Raw genomic sequence first — 15972 nt, forward strand, 5'->3', positions numbered from 1 at the left:
TCAGTTTAAGTTAAGGCTCGAAGTGGCAGACCAAGAAAAATCTCGGATAGACAGAAGCAACGAAAGGTGAGAACAGTCAGAGTCAACCCACAGACCAGCACCAAAGACCTACAACATCATCCTGCTGCAGATGGAGTCACTGTGCATCGTTCAACCATTCGGCGCACTTTACACAAGGAGATGCTGTATGCGAGAGGGATGCACAAGAAGCCCTTTCGCCGCCCACAGCACAAACAGTCCCACTTGAGGTGGGCTAAAGCACATTTGGACAAGCCAGCTTAATTTTGGAATAAGGTGCTGTGGACTGATGAAACAAAAATTGAGTTATTTGGCCATAACAAGGGGCGTTATGCATGGAGGAAAAAGAACACAGCATTCCAAGAAAAACACCTGCTACCTACAGTAAAATATGGTGGTGGTTCCATCATGCTGTGGGACTGTGTGGCCAGTGCAGGGACTGGGAATCTTGTCAAAGTTGAGGGACGCATGGATTCCACTCAGTATCAGCAGATTCTGGAGACCAATGTCCAGGAATCAGTGACAAAGCTGAAGCTGCGCCGGGGCTGGATCTTTCAACAAGACAACGACCCTAAACACTGCTCAAAATCCACTAAAGGCATTTATGCAGAGGAACAAGTACAACGTTCTGGAATGACCATCTCAGTCCCCAGACCTGAATATAATTGAAAATCTGTGGTGTGACTTAAAGAGAGCTGTCCATGCTCGGAAGTGTTCTGCATTGTAGGACGGCACTTCGTTGCTCTGTGGGGCTCAGGGCCACCCTTGGTGCTCTAAACTGCTCATTTGCCTATAACGACAAAGTTTTTTTTTTTTTGGAACAATACAGCAACGGAAAGACACACGACATCCTGCCGCCATTCATAGTTAATAAACAAAACTAAGCTGGCAGTCTCCCTTTAAAGGGGGTTTCCAGGTGTTTAATACAGATGACCTATCAACAGGATAGGTCATCAATATCAGATCAGCGCGGTTCCGACTCCCGGCACCCCCGCCGATCAGCTGTTTGAGGAGTAACGCCGCGGCCTCCTTCCAGCTTACCAAGCACAGCGCCGTCTATTGAATAGTGGCTGTGCTTGGTATTGCAGCTCAGCCCCATTCACTAGGACCGAGTCGCGCCTAGGCCATGTGACTGATGAACGTGACGTCACAAGTCTAGAAAGAGGCGACAGAGCTCACCGACGTGCCGTAGCCTCTTCAAACAGCTGATCGTGGGAGTGTCGGGAATAGGACCCCCATAGATCTGATACTGATGACCTTTCCTGAGGATAGTCCATCAATATCAAAATCCTGAAGAAAAAAAACTTTAAGATCTAATGGGATTAGTAACATACGTTGCACTTGGCGGCACTACGAGGCTGCCCCTTTGTCTTGCCGGCAGGTAAACTTTCCATTGTCTCCTGCAAGGACGCCTATATAAGACATGCAATTTATATGCAACCCTATTCCATTACTAACCTGCCTAGGAGAGCAGAGTATAAATGGTGTCCATAAATCGGGAGGACAGTAAATGTGAAATGTATCCTTAATCTCGGGGAGATAAACAGCTTTTCCTGAAGCCAAGCACCTTATTAAGCGGGATACTCATGCATACAAATTAGCAACAAGCAGTGACATTTCCAGGATGAGACCTTCTCATTTACAAACTCTTCCACAGCGCTTTAAAGCTGTCACATTCATTTCCCTCGGCAGATCTTGTAAATGTCACAGATCCTGGAAGAGGGATGGCGGCATTGTTTTTTGTAAATGTGTCGTCATTTTTGTTTGGTGTAAGGTGAACCATCCGTCGGTCGCAGGACGCGCCTGACATCTGCAGCCGTTATACCGGACACTTACCACTTTTTTCCATAGAAAGCTAATAAAGATGTCACAGAAGATAAGGACACAGCCCCTTCTGTCCAGGACCACAGCCGCCTAATGACATGGGCCAATTAATTTAACTTATATACAGCCCCCCCCTCCCCCCCCCCCCCCCACGCACCCGCAGCCTTTTATCTTGCACCCATATGTTTTAGGCACTGGTAAAACAATTAGATTAGTGGGTGCATACATGTAGTATAAGCCCCAGTATCTACTATGGTAGATCACTGTTCTGATCTGAATCAAACAGTTTATGCTCTGCCATTGTCCAAATGACCTTTAAAGCGGTAATCTAAGATTTTAGTTTTGATGGCCTATCCTAAGTATAGGTCATTAATATCATATCTGCAGGGGTCCAACTCCCCGCACCCCCAGCAATCCACTGTTCAGGGTAAACTCTGGTGCTGGAAGTACACGGCTCTATCCAACTGCATTGACTGATGTGAATGCTGCAGTTACCAGCTCTGTCCACTACACAATAGATGGCGCAGTGTAGTTCCACAGCTGATCGGGAGGGATGTCGGGTGTCGGACCCTTGCTGATCTGATATTGATGCCTTATCCTGAAGGCCATCAATATTAAAATCCTCGAAGGGCATCTATCAGCAGTTCAGTGGACATCTATGGGACAAAAATGCCTGTTTCCAGGCGTAAAAAATTGCAAATTTTCAGGCATTTTGTGGATTAAAAATAAAATACGACAGAGGAAAAAATGTGTGTGTGAAGGAGGCCGAAATAGGGTTGCAGCTTGCGGAGAGCGTGCGGACATGTGCCACACAACACAGCAATGTGTGAGCCCGGCCTACAGGTTCATAAAGAAAACAAATAGCCCTGAGGCTTTATCAGCCGAATGTGAGCAGCACATGGAGACAGATTAGCTCTGCTGTAAAACAGGGAAGAATCAGACAAACAGCAGCTGACGGAGACATCTGTGTCAGAAGCCATCAGCTGAAGATGCAAAGAAACCCCCAGACTATTAGTGTGCGCGCCATTCCTGACAAATAATGCCTCCTCCTATAAGACTGTGTCCACAAACGCTGGTCTAATTACGAGGTTTTTCTTAGGGCTCATGTACACGACCGTATGTATTTTGCAGTCCGCAAAAAAAACGATCTGCAAAAAATACGGAATGACGTTTGTGTGCATTCCGTATTTTGCGGAACAGAACAGCTGGCCCCTAATAGAACAGTCCTATCCTTGTCGGTAATGCCGACAATAATAGGACATGTTCTATTCTTTTGGGGAACGGACATAAGGAAACGGAATGCACACAGAGTAACTTCAGTTTTTTTTTTTTGTGGACCCATTGAAATGGATGGTTCCGCATACGGTCCGCAAAAAAAACGGAACGGACATGGAAAGAAAAGACGTTCCTGTGCATGAGGCCTTATGCTGTGCAAGGTCTCCTGCACATAAGCGCATTATATATCCCGAATATCGTTTTCTTAAAATTCTATGCGCTTATAATACACACCGTGTTCTCCACAGACACCACACGTCCCCATTCATTTTAATGTGTGTATTCTCGTATCAGTGTTTTAGCACGATCCGTGGGTCTGTGTTTTTAGCACGGAAGCATGCTCTATTTTGTCCGCGTTCACAAATACATGATTAGGTTATTGGTTAATTCCCTTGGGTCCTTTTATATACTGATTAACCCTTTCCTGACTTCTCAAACAAATAACACACCAAGTCGGATTTAATCGGCCACAGCAGCCATTTTTATTACCAATATAAATATAACCATAAATAAACAATATAAATTAACCCTGACGAGGGAGGTCCTTGAAGCCCCAAAGCTTAATTCCCACAAAACTCAAACATGGCAATTCTTGCCTCTAGCCGTAGAGCGCCAGCTCGGAGACACCAACTGATGGACGCCTCTGTCTACCAACCAACTGCCCAACCATGAGAGTCCAGCCCCACCATTGAGGTCCTCCCATTCTCCAGTACCAGCAATACCACCAACTTCGAGGATCTTCCACCGCCAACCACGCGCAACTTGACCCCCTTCTTCCTCGAGAATGCACGTCCCTCCACAAGCCTAAAGCCCTCTCAATGCCTCCCTGAAGCCCCAATGACCATAAGTCAATGCCCACAGCATTGAGGTGAACCCCGTCAGCCCTCCAAAATTCGCCAACACCCAGCTCAGAATGCCTAACTGCCACCGCCCCATTCATGGCCATGAACTTACCAATAGCCCTGTTCACCTTAACTCTCGCCTTTTTTAGGCGTTCCACCGAGCGAGCCTCCCGCCACATACGACGAGGCACTATATCAGACCACACTGTTACCATGGCCGGGAATAAAGCCCACAATCTCAACAAATCAAACTTTATATCCCTTATCAACTCCCTAACTGGCCTAACACCCAAATCATTACTCCCAATGTGAAGTACCAAAACATCGAGAGACCGATCCAAGCGTGCAAAACGATGCACTACCCTTAGGACACTACCCCATAATATACCTCTGGACTCGAGCCATGGCACAACTGATGCCCGTTTGGCCGAACATCTGCCCTCAAGCCCCTCAAAAGACGAATGAGTGCCTAAAAACCCAGACCAATGCCGGGGAACCCACTGAAACAAAGCAAAACATAAGGAGAAACGTTAAAACTAAGACAATCCCTTCATTTACAACCTCCCTAACCTGACATAAGAACAGAACCGTACCGATTCCCACCTGCCGCTCCTTTTTATCACTTCGGCACTCATTACTAACCTCGCAGCTTCCTTTGCAGCCTCAATCCTAAATGAATGTCCTGTATAATCCTGCGGGTCAATGCCCAAACCTCTTAAGCTATGCTTAAAAACAGCCATAAACTGAAAACGCAACAAGAATGACCCATCATCATGCCTAAGAAGAGGGTCACTACCCAAACTTGTAGCCAACCTGTAGTCTTGCAAACACCTAACTGGACATAACATACACCCCTGAACAGCAAAAAGGATAACACTACTCCCCCTACCTTCTTTATCTGTTTTGGACATGCGAATCCTCACCACCACCCTAACTTGGTAAAGATTCACATCTTCCCCAAGTAAACCCCCCACGCCCCACACACTGCTACTCACCAACCCCCCTAAACAGAACGCCCCAAAAAAGGCCAATGAAAACGCTAACTTGAACAACCGCAGCTCACTTGATGAACGACACACAAATTCCAACTGCAAGCCAATTTTAAGTAATAAAGCGAACAAGACTGGCCTTCTTCTATCCTCCACCCGCTTTTCCCTTCTCCAACCCCTCAAAACCTGTCTGACCAGGAAAGATTTAGTAACATCAGGAAGACCTCATAACTTAAAACCAAATGCTAAACCCGCTACATATTTATTTAATTGCGCCACTGACTGCACCACCCCCAGATTATCAAAGAGAAAATGAATTTTCTTATTCCTAAACTTCTTACCCCACAAAACCATTAGTGAGCACGATAGGAAAAAGCTCCAATAGCACCAAGTTCCGCACCCAGCCCCTTAACAATCAAGACTCCGGCCAACGATCCGCGCACCACTGACCATGACAATACACTCCAAAACCAACCCCCCCTGCTGCATCCGAAAATAACTCAAAATCAAAACTATCTACAACGTCCCCCATAACTAACGCTTTACCGTTGAAATCTTGCAAAAACATCACCCATACATCCAGATCCCTCCTCAGTTTACGACCCAGCCGAATGAAATGGTGGGGGACAGACACCCTCCCCGTAGCTGCCGCCAAAAAAAACATCCTATTGGCATGATACAACATGCGAAATTGAGCTTCTCCAAAAGACATTGTAAATCCTGCAAGCGAATTTCAGAAGACCTCCTGGCCCTGCCCATCTCCACCCTTAAATCTTGCACTTTGTCGTCAGGCAGCCTACACTCTATTTTCTCCGTATTAATCACTATCCCTAGGAAACTCAAATCTGTCGCAGGGCCCACCATCTTCCCTTCCGCTAACCGCACCCCGAACAACGCAAAAACTGACTGCAACGTATTTAACAACAACGAACAAACCCACGATCCTTCCGGACCCAAACAAAGAAAATCGTCCAAGTAATGAATAATGGACGAACAACCAGACACGTCTGCCACAACCCATTCCAGGAAAGAACTAAATGCTTTAAAATATGCGCATGACGAAGAACAACCCATTGGCAAGCACCTATCTACGAAATAGCCCCCTCCCAAAAACAACCGAACAAATGCAAACTATCAGGATTAACCGACAGAAGGTGAAAAGCTGCCTCAATGTCACTTTTTGCCAATAGCGCCCCTGGGTACAACTTTCACACCCAAGCCACAGCCGCATCAAATGAGGTATAAACCACCAAACAAAGTTCCGGATCAATACCATCATTGACCGACGTCCCTTTTGGGAAAGATAGATGGTGAATTTGCCCGGCTCCTTCTTGGGCACTACTCCTAATGGCAACACCCACAATTTAACCAAAGGTGGTTCCAAAAATGGGCCACCCATACGACCCAAAAAAACCTCCTTGGCCAATTTTCCGGACACTATTTCCAGATGTTCCAAAGCCGAACGCAAATTTTTCCGTACCATAACAACCGGCAATGGTGTCGACGGAATACTGAGACCCTGCGTAAACCCCCCCATTTAAGAACTCTGCCGCTTCACGACTGGGGTATCTACTTAGATACCACTCCATCTTTTCCACCCGCACTGGAGTCAGCCCCTTTTTCAGCGATATCACCTCCTTTTTGCCTAATTCCCTTGAAGCAACGATTGGCCCCGTGATTACTGCCGCAGGACGAGCACTCATGCTTGAATTAGCATTTTGCACCAAACTTGCAACTTCCTTTGTTAAAGAGGAAGAACAAACCCTTGGCCGATGCTGCTGCAAAACTGGATTGGCTTGACCCTCCTGTCTCCCCCCGAAAGGACTGCCCTGGTCATACCGGCGCCGTCACCTTCAGCCAAACCTCAATGTCCTTATGGTCCCAACGCATATTAGGGCGTACCGCCTTCCTCTGCCTGAATTGCTTGTCATACCGGAGCCAACCTGTCCCCCCATATATCCGGTATGTCTCCCCTATCGCATCTAAATAGCAAAAAAGAGCAGAGCAGCACTCCGGCGCTTTTTCACCAATTACACTTGCTAAGATAGCAAATGCCAATTAGAAAACCTTTTTCCCTCGTCCTTTTTACTCCCGTCTAAGTTAAAACGCTCAAGGGGAAGTGATGAAACTATTTCCGCGTACTCCCCCTTCCATATATACGCTCACGTACGTCCTGCTTCAAATGCAGACCTCCCCCTTCGCCATGTCATCCACCCTGGTCCTATCCTCTTCGCACCCGGCCTGTGTCTACACTGACACCAATCCCCCGATGCGACGGAATCTCTGCCGCCCGTTAATCCCAGGGCCCATACCACACGCCGGTAACGGAGATAATCCTGATGCCCTCAACCCAGATACCTGCTAGGCTACTCAATAGCTGCCCTAGGCGGAACGGCCATGTGGACATACAGACACAAAGTAATTTCCATTTTTTTTGCAGCAGCCACATTGAAGTGAATAGTTCCGCATATAGGCCGCCCAAAAAAAAAGGAACGACACGGGGAAAAAATGCGTTCATGAGGGTTCATGTACACAACCGTGGTTTGGGTCCGCATCTGATCTGCATTATTTGCAGTTGGATGCCGACACATTCACTTCAATGGAGTGTCCCTACAGATCTGCATTATTAATGGGAATCTGTCACCTGATTTTGGACTGTTCTACAGTAATATGTGCAGATAAAGGCCTCATGCACACGACAGTATTTTTTCACGGTCCGCAAAACGGGGTTCCATTGTTCCGTGATCCGTGTCCGTTTTTGTTTCCGTGTGTCTTCCTTGATTTTTGGAGAATCACCAGACCAGAAAAGTGAAAAAAAAAATCTAAGTCAAGTTTGCCTTGAAAATGATAGGAAAAAAACTGACACGGATCACGGACGCGGATGACAATATTGTGTGCCTCCGTGTTTTTTCACGGACCCATTGACTTGAATGGGTCCGCGAACCGTTGTCCGTCAAAAAAATAGGACAGGTCATATTTTTTTGACGGACAGGAAACACGGATCACGGACGCGGGTGACAAACGGTGCATCCTCCGAGTTTTCAACTGACCCATTGAAAGTCAATGGGTCCACAGAAAATCACGGAAAACGGAACAACGGACACGGATGCACACAACAGTCGTGTGCATGAGGCCAAAGAGTCCAGATCACTCTTTCTGATTTTCCTACTGCCCTCGCTTCCAACACTGTCAGCACTGTTCTAACATAATGGAGAGGACTCCTGTGCGCATGCGCAGCAATCCTGACAATGTATTTCAAAGCAGTTCTGATTGTTGACATCGGGGGAACTGTCCTGTAGGTGTCAGTACACAAAGTCTTGAGGGGGACACTTATCAACTCCTTCACAACAGAAGATTGGCGTCATAAAGTCTCAAGGTTTAGCATAATCCCCACTTTTTTGGCGGTTTCGAACCCTACTCCCCATTTTTTTCAAAACTTTGGCAGGTAGTCGTGTAGGGTTGGGCATAGCTGGTCTGGCACATGTCTTATAATCCACGCACGGAAACTTGCGCAGTTTATACCGGAAATCTACACCAGTTATTTCAGTTTTGGCACCTGCACAGAAGCTCCAAAATTAGGGTTTGTTCACACGACTGGACGTGTCTTGTGGTCTGCAAATCGTGGATGTGCAAAACACGGGTCACTTCAGAAGAAATGGGACAAGTTCTACCTTTTTCATGTGGCTGCAGAACGGACATACGAAATAAATGGGTCTACATCCAATCTGCAAAAAGGCGTGCATGTGCCTTTATTAACGGTAAAACGCTGGCCTTAATAAATGGCCCTCTTAGGCCTCATGCATACGACCGTTCTGGTCCGCATCTGGTGTGGACCCATTCACTTCAATGGGGCCGCAAAAGAGGCGGACAGCACTCCGTTCCGTGGCCCAGCAAAAAAACTAGAACATGTCCTATTCTTGTCCGTTTTGCAGACATAGGCATTTCTATTATGGGAGTCCTGGGCAGCGTCCATATTTTTCGGAACGCAAAACACGGCACGGTCGTGTGCATGAGCGCTAATACAGTACCAGCAATGTGTATGAGATTAGACAAATCTCATGTTCACTTTGCTTTTTTCTTCTGTGCAGAAATTGACCTGCCGGGCAGATTTTGAAATCCTCAGCATGTCAATTGTTTGTGCCATTTTTTGCGCAGATTTCACCCTTTGCAATGCAAGATCTGCAGCAAAACCGCATCAAGGTAAGTAACACCTGCGTTTTTTGGGGCGGATTTTCTGTTTGTACACCTGCATCCACATGTAGGTGACTTTAGGGCTCATGCACAAGACCATGTTTTGCATCCAATTGCACACAGACCTATTAGCCTCTTTGCCATCCGTGTGCTGTCAGCATCCGTATGTCCATTCCGCAAATTATAGAAGATGTCCTATTCTTGGCCATATTGGAAACAAGAACAATCATTTCTAGTGATGAGAGTGAGAAAAATGTTGATTGCACCCAGAAGGTGTCCATATTTAGGGGATCATTGGTTTGCGGAGCGCAATACAGATACAGTGGTGTGGCAGTGAAATCATGGCGCTTGCCTCCAGTTTTCACAAATGGTTGCAACATTTTTCCATAAGTTAGTGAAAAAAATCACTGCAAAAACTGCGATACAACCCTGACATGTGAATAGATGTTTAACACAGGTTCTCACAGTGCAGTTTGGAGCAGGTTTTTATGCTCAAATGCATCCTATAGGACTGTACGGTACTACCTGCAGGTTTTCCACCTGTAATTCTGTGGCAGAACTGATGCAGCTTATAGGCCACATGTGAATGCGCCCCCTAACGATGCATTTCACTTGTGTTTTTAATGACCTTTTTATAATAAAAATGGTTACAATCATGGCTGGGGCTGTATTTGTCAGGCACAAATTTGATGTATTTGCTAGATTTCTGTGCATTTTGTGCATTGTCCCTTCATTGGTACTGATGAATGTGCCCCACAGCGAGGTCACGCTGAACAGTACCAAATGACGAGTGCAGCCATTGCTCAGCTCCCTACGTTCTTCTTTGGCAAAATATTATCTTATTATTTAAATACCATCATGAATTACATTGTAACAAATTATTATATTGTTCTAACCAACAAATACATTCAATGATTATGAATGGGCGTGTGGATTACAGAGTCCGGGGGGGCGCACGATCCCCGCACGATGAGCTGCACACATGTCATCGTCACTAAAAGACTCAATGTTATATTGGAGGTTACTTAAGAGGCTGTGGCCAAGGCTTCTGTGTGGATGCAGTGTAATATCTATCAACTGTCTATTTTGCTGAGTTTGCAAGGAAATTTCCACAATGCCTAATCTGGCAGAATTCCTAAAAGGTTGCAGCACATCTGGGGACATCAAAGAATTAAATTCCTTTTTTAAAAGGATAGCGAAACGGAATTCCTAAAGGTGTTTTCCGAGACCTTTTAACTGGTGACCTATCCTCTGGATAGTTCCTCAGTATCTGATTGGTGGGGGTCCGACGCCCGGGACCCCCGCCGATCAGCTGTTTGTGAAGGCACCAGAGCTCGCAGTAGTGTTGCGGCCTTCTCTCTGCAAACCAAGCACAGCGCCGTACATTGTATAGCGGCTGTGCTTGATATGATGCTCAGCCCCATTCACTTCAATGGGTCTGAGCAGCACCTAGGCCATGTGACCAATGTATGGTGACGTCACGTGGCCTAGGGAAAGTTGCGAGAAAGCTGTGATGCTACTGCGAGCGTCGGTGCCTTCTCAAATGGCTGCTTAGCGACGGTCCCGGGTGTCGGACCACGGTCAGATACTGATGATCGGAAAATCTCAGAAAACTCGTTTAAGGCTACATTCACATGACCGTGGTGTTTTGCGCATACCGGCCCATGTGCATACCGCAATTGGCAGACCGCACATGCCGGAACAAAATTGCGAAACAGATGCGGACACATAAATACGGTCGTGTGAATGTAGCCTAAAGGGAATTGGTCGGGAGCTTCAAGCTGCCTGAACCACAAGCTGCACGAAATACTGTTCTACACACATACGTTTTTTAGTGCATTAGGGAAATCAGTAGCTCTGGATGACAATGCCACTGAAAAAACAAGAAAACAATATAAATAGGTTTGTGTGGGGGCCTCAAAAATAAGAAGTCACTATGGGGGCTCCCCACCAGCTTCTCCCTGTCCACCCCAGCATGCCTGACAGGTTTATATTTGTGTATAGGGGAGACAGCCCGACCCAGGAGAGGTCCGTGACCGTCCGTCCAGCGACTCTTCTCCCGGCTCGTCATTAAACAAGGGCTGGTAACCAGGGAATCTGTCGGTCAGGATGTCCACGGTTCGGGCAGAATGAAGCTCCTGACAGGTTGCCTTTAATGCAGATGTGAAGCTATCCTCACCCTGTCGTGTCACCAGCGGTTTTCTGTATATTCAGTATATAGTGGCGTCTAATTACTGTAGATACAGGCCTAGAACAGCAACAAGTCCAGGGGGAGACTAATTATTGTAGACTGAAGGGCAGTCAGCCAGCTCTCAGATCCAGTTTAATTTAATTTAAAAAAAAATTGTGACCAGGCAATAAGAAATTCTACAGATATAAAACCAACCCAGAAGTTACCAGATTTCCAGATGCCTGGGCGCCTGGCTGACGACGTTCTACCAGTCCCGCTATGATGCATCTATCCTGAACTTCTTATACCGTAGCACACGACATACCGCATTATATCGCAGTATTCATACAGTATTATAGTGCACACATATTATTAATCTGCAGACATCCATATATATACTATATATATATACACACTATGATTCTGCACATATTATACATTATTAGATTACCTACGCAGACTATATTCCTGCACATATCATACATCAGGGGTCAGCAACCTCCAGCACACCTAACATGCTCCAGTCACCTCTAGGGGTGTTCTGAGAACTGCCAAACAAGTGTGCATGCTGGGAGTTATAGTTTCACCACATCTGGAGTGCTGGAAGTTGCTGGTCCCTGTCATACATTATATTATTTTGTACACATAACTGCACATATAATACATTATTATTTTGCAGACATGTAAACTATTATACTGCATATGTCATACATTATTATATTGCACACAGACTATTATCCTTCACATATCATACATTGTTATACTGCACACATATATACTAGTATACTGCACATGCCATACATTATTATATTGAGCACATGTATACTATTATACTGCATATATTATTATATTGCACACAGACTATCGTCCTTCACATATCATACATTATACTATTATCCTTCACATATCATACATTGCTGTATTGCACATATAGACTATTATCCAGCACATATTATATACATCCTATACACTATTAACCTAAACATATAACTCACTATTATATACTATTATCCTGCACATCTCACACATTATTACATATCATACATTAGCACACATTATTATCATGCACATATCACACTTTATTCCCACTCACACATTATTCCATATCACACATTATTCTATACTATTATCCAGCACATATCACACATTATTCCATATCACACATTATTCTATACTATTATCCAGCACATATCACGCATTATTCCATATCACACATTATTACATATCATACATTATTCTATACTATTATCCAGCACATATCACACATTATTCCATATCACACATTATTCTATACTATTATCCAGCACATATCACACATTATTACATATCACACATTATTCTATACTATTATCCTGCACCTCTCACACATTATTCCATATCACACATTATTATTACATATCACACATTATTCTATACTATTAACCTGCACATATCACACATTATTATCCAGCACATATCACACATTATTACATATCACACATTATTATCCAGCACATATCACACATTATTACATATCACACATTATTATCTAGCACATATCACACATTATTCTATACTATTATCCAGCGCATATCACACATTATTCTGTATCACACATTATTATCCTGCACCTCTCACACATTATTCCATATCACACATTATTCCATATCACACATTATTATCCTGCACCTCTCACACATTATTATCCAGCACATATCACACATTATTCTGTATCACACATTATTATCCTGCACCTCTCACACATTATTCCATATCACACATTATTCCATATCACACATTATTCTATACTATTATCCAGCACATATCACACATTATTCCATATCACACATTATTCTATACTATTATCCAGCACATATCACGCATTATTCCATATCACACATTATTACATATCATACATTATTCTATACTATTATCCAGCACATATCACACATTATTACATATCACACATTATTCTATACTATTATCCAGCACATAGCACACATTATTACATATCACACATTATTATCCTGCACCTCTCACACATTATTCCATATCACACATTATTATTACATATCACACATTATTCTATACTATTAACCTGCACATATCACACATTATTATCCAGCACATATCACACATTATTACATATCACACATTATTATCCAGCACATATCACACATTATTACATATCACACATTATTATCTAGCACATATCACACATTATTCTATACTATTATCCAGCGCATATCACACATTATTCTGTATCACACATTATTATCCTGCACCTCTCACACATTATTCCATATCACACATTATTCCATATCACACATTATTATCCTGCACCTCTCACACATTATTATCCAGCACATATCACACATTATTCTGTATCACACATTATTATCCTGCACCTCTCACACATTATTCCATATCACACATTATTCCATATCACACATTATTATCCAGCACATATCACACATTATTATCCAGCACATATCACACATTATTCCGTATCACACATTATTACATATCACAGATTATTATCCTGCACCTCTCACACATTACTCCGTATCACACATTATTATCCTGCACATATCGCACACATTACTCCATATCACACATTATTCCGTATCACACATCCTGCACATATCCCCCACATCACAGCACTGGTCAGCACACCTTCCATACACCCAGATCACTCAGGGCTGACACAAAGGCTTCCATTCAAACTTGCAGGCTGTACCTCTGGGAGGATGACCGCAGCCATCACCAGTCCATGCTCACAGCCCCAGGGGGAGGCACAGCAGCAGTAAATCTGCTCTTCTAGCCTGATGCCATTGTAGAGGCTGTGCCCAGCAGAGGCGGCAGACAATGGGGGGCAATGACAAGCAGAGAAGGGGCTTGTACCTTGCTGTATCCTGGGGGCCACTGCGCCGAGACACCTCCAGCTCCGCTGCTCCGGGAGCCTCCCGCACGATCCCCGCAGCCTCTCCGGCTCCTCTGCTGCAGTGAGACGGACCCGGGCGCTGCAGGGGGGCCCTTCCTCCCCTCACTTTTGGTTAGGCGTGGTCTGGAAGTGCAGACCAATAAAGCACGGCTGGGCACAGGGGCTCCGGAGCAGCAGGAGGGGGGCAGAGAGCAGGCATGGCACAGCACTGGCACAATGGCTGGGGGGCTCCTGCGAGCAGCTCACATCCTGCACTGGATACAAAGTTACTTTCTGGGATTCTCAATGTTCTGTTTGTTCAAGGAGATGGTATCAGATTTGTACATTGTCTGGATTGCTTATGGCACCATAATACAGTATTTCTATGCATTTTTGGTGGGGTGGGGGTGGCATAATTGGGTATAGTTGTGGAGGTCCGAGGTACCAAGTATGAATATACATGATTTTTAAAATACTTGTATTACTAAAGATTGTTTTAGTTAAAGGAAAAAAATGTTTATTTATTTTACTTTTGTAACTTTTTTAATTAAAGGGGTACTGCTAGGACATGTGCTCAGAATTCAGAGTAGGTACATAGCACAATGCAGCCCCCCCCTATCACATAGGCTTTTTTCTTCAAGGAGGGTTATAGAAAAAGCAGTGGGGTCAAATTACAGACATAGCTTTCCCGAATAAAATATGAAAATATGTGACACATTATGAACACCATTTTTTCACCCTCTTTGTATTTTTACCTGTAGGTCACCTGGATGTCCTTCTGGAGGTTCCCCATACAAGACAAGCTTCTTTCTCCTTGGTCGGGAGCCCATTTCACCAGGGAAATCTCTGTTATAAATTTCAGAGCCTTATCAGCGCTTGAGAGAGTGACAAGGGCGGACTGGGAACTTAACGTGGCCCTGGAAAAAATACTAAAAGTGGCCCCGTTTTGTAGTTGGGTCCAAATTGATGGAAAGCAGGGCCGGCAATACCAATATCGTGGCACATTATACCACCCCAACAGAGCCAAATACCACAGTCCATCACAAAATACATCTTCAAAAACTTCCAATGGCCGGCCCCCTGGGCATCGGCCCACCGGGAAATTTCCCTGTAAGGTCTGTGGCCAATTCGCCCCTGGAAAGTGATGTGCACCAAAAATATTAATTCTAGAGGCATAAAACCAACACAATTTGATGCGTTTTGACCTCTCAGACTGGCCAAAAATTTTTAAAGTTGCATTTCATGTTATCTATCCATCCATTTATCTCTTTGTCTATCTCATAACCAGGGGCGGACTGGCCAAAGACCTTACAGGGAAATTTCCCGGTGCGATGATGCCAAGGGGGCCGCCTGACACCTCCTCACAGCCGGCCAGTGGAAGTTTTTGGGGATGTATTTTGTGATGGACTGTGGTATTTGGCTGTGTTGCGGTGGTATAATGTGCCACACAATATGGTATTGCTGGACCTGCCTTCCATCAATTTGGACCCAACTTCAAAACGGGGGCCACGTTTAGCATTTTTTCAGAGCCACTTTAAGTTCCTAGTCCGCCCCCGCTCATAACTATATTTCTGATAAGAGAATGCAGAGTTTTGGTTTGCATGATCATTTTTTGTGGCTTTATTGCCAGGGTGACCCCATAAACAATGTTAGAGCGCCCTTTTAAACAGCGTCCAAGCCCTTGCTTTATTGCCAGGGTGACCCCATAAACAATGTTAGAGCGCCCTTTTAAACAGCGTCCAAGCCCTTAGAAACCGTGTA

General features: G+C 44.7%; 1 protein-coding gene across 4 annotated transcripts in view; it reads right to left on the bottom strand.

Moving 5' to 3' along the window:
• CTBP2 (C-terminal binding protein 2) overlaps positions 1 to 14451 on the bottom strand; it is a 117396-nt gene extending 102945 nt beyond the window's left edge. For 2 of the 4 annotated variants that reach the window (XM_044296103.1, XM_044296101.1), the window contains exon 1: positions 14193 to 14451. The gene's annotated coding sequence lies outside the window, so the exon portion shown is untranslated. Of the gene's footprint in view, positions 1 to 14028; positions 14167 to 14192 lie in introns of those variants that run through there. The other 2 variants (XM_044296102.1, XM_044296104.1) reach the window with 2 other exon arrangements.
• Positions 14452 to 15972: the final 1521 nt, after the last annotated feature.

The sequence above is a fragment of the Bufo gargarizans genome, chromosome 6 (genome assembly GCF_014858855.1).
Source record: "Bufo gargarizans isolate SCDJY-AF-19 chromosome 6, ASM1485885v1, whole genome shotgun sequence".
NCBI classification, from domain to species: Eukaryota; Metazoa; Chordata; class Amphibia; order Anura; family Bufonidae; genus Bufo; species Bufo gargarizans.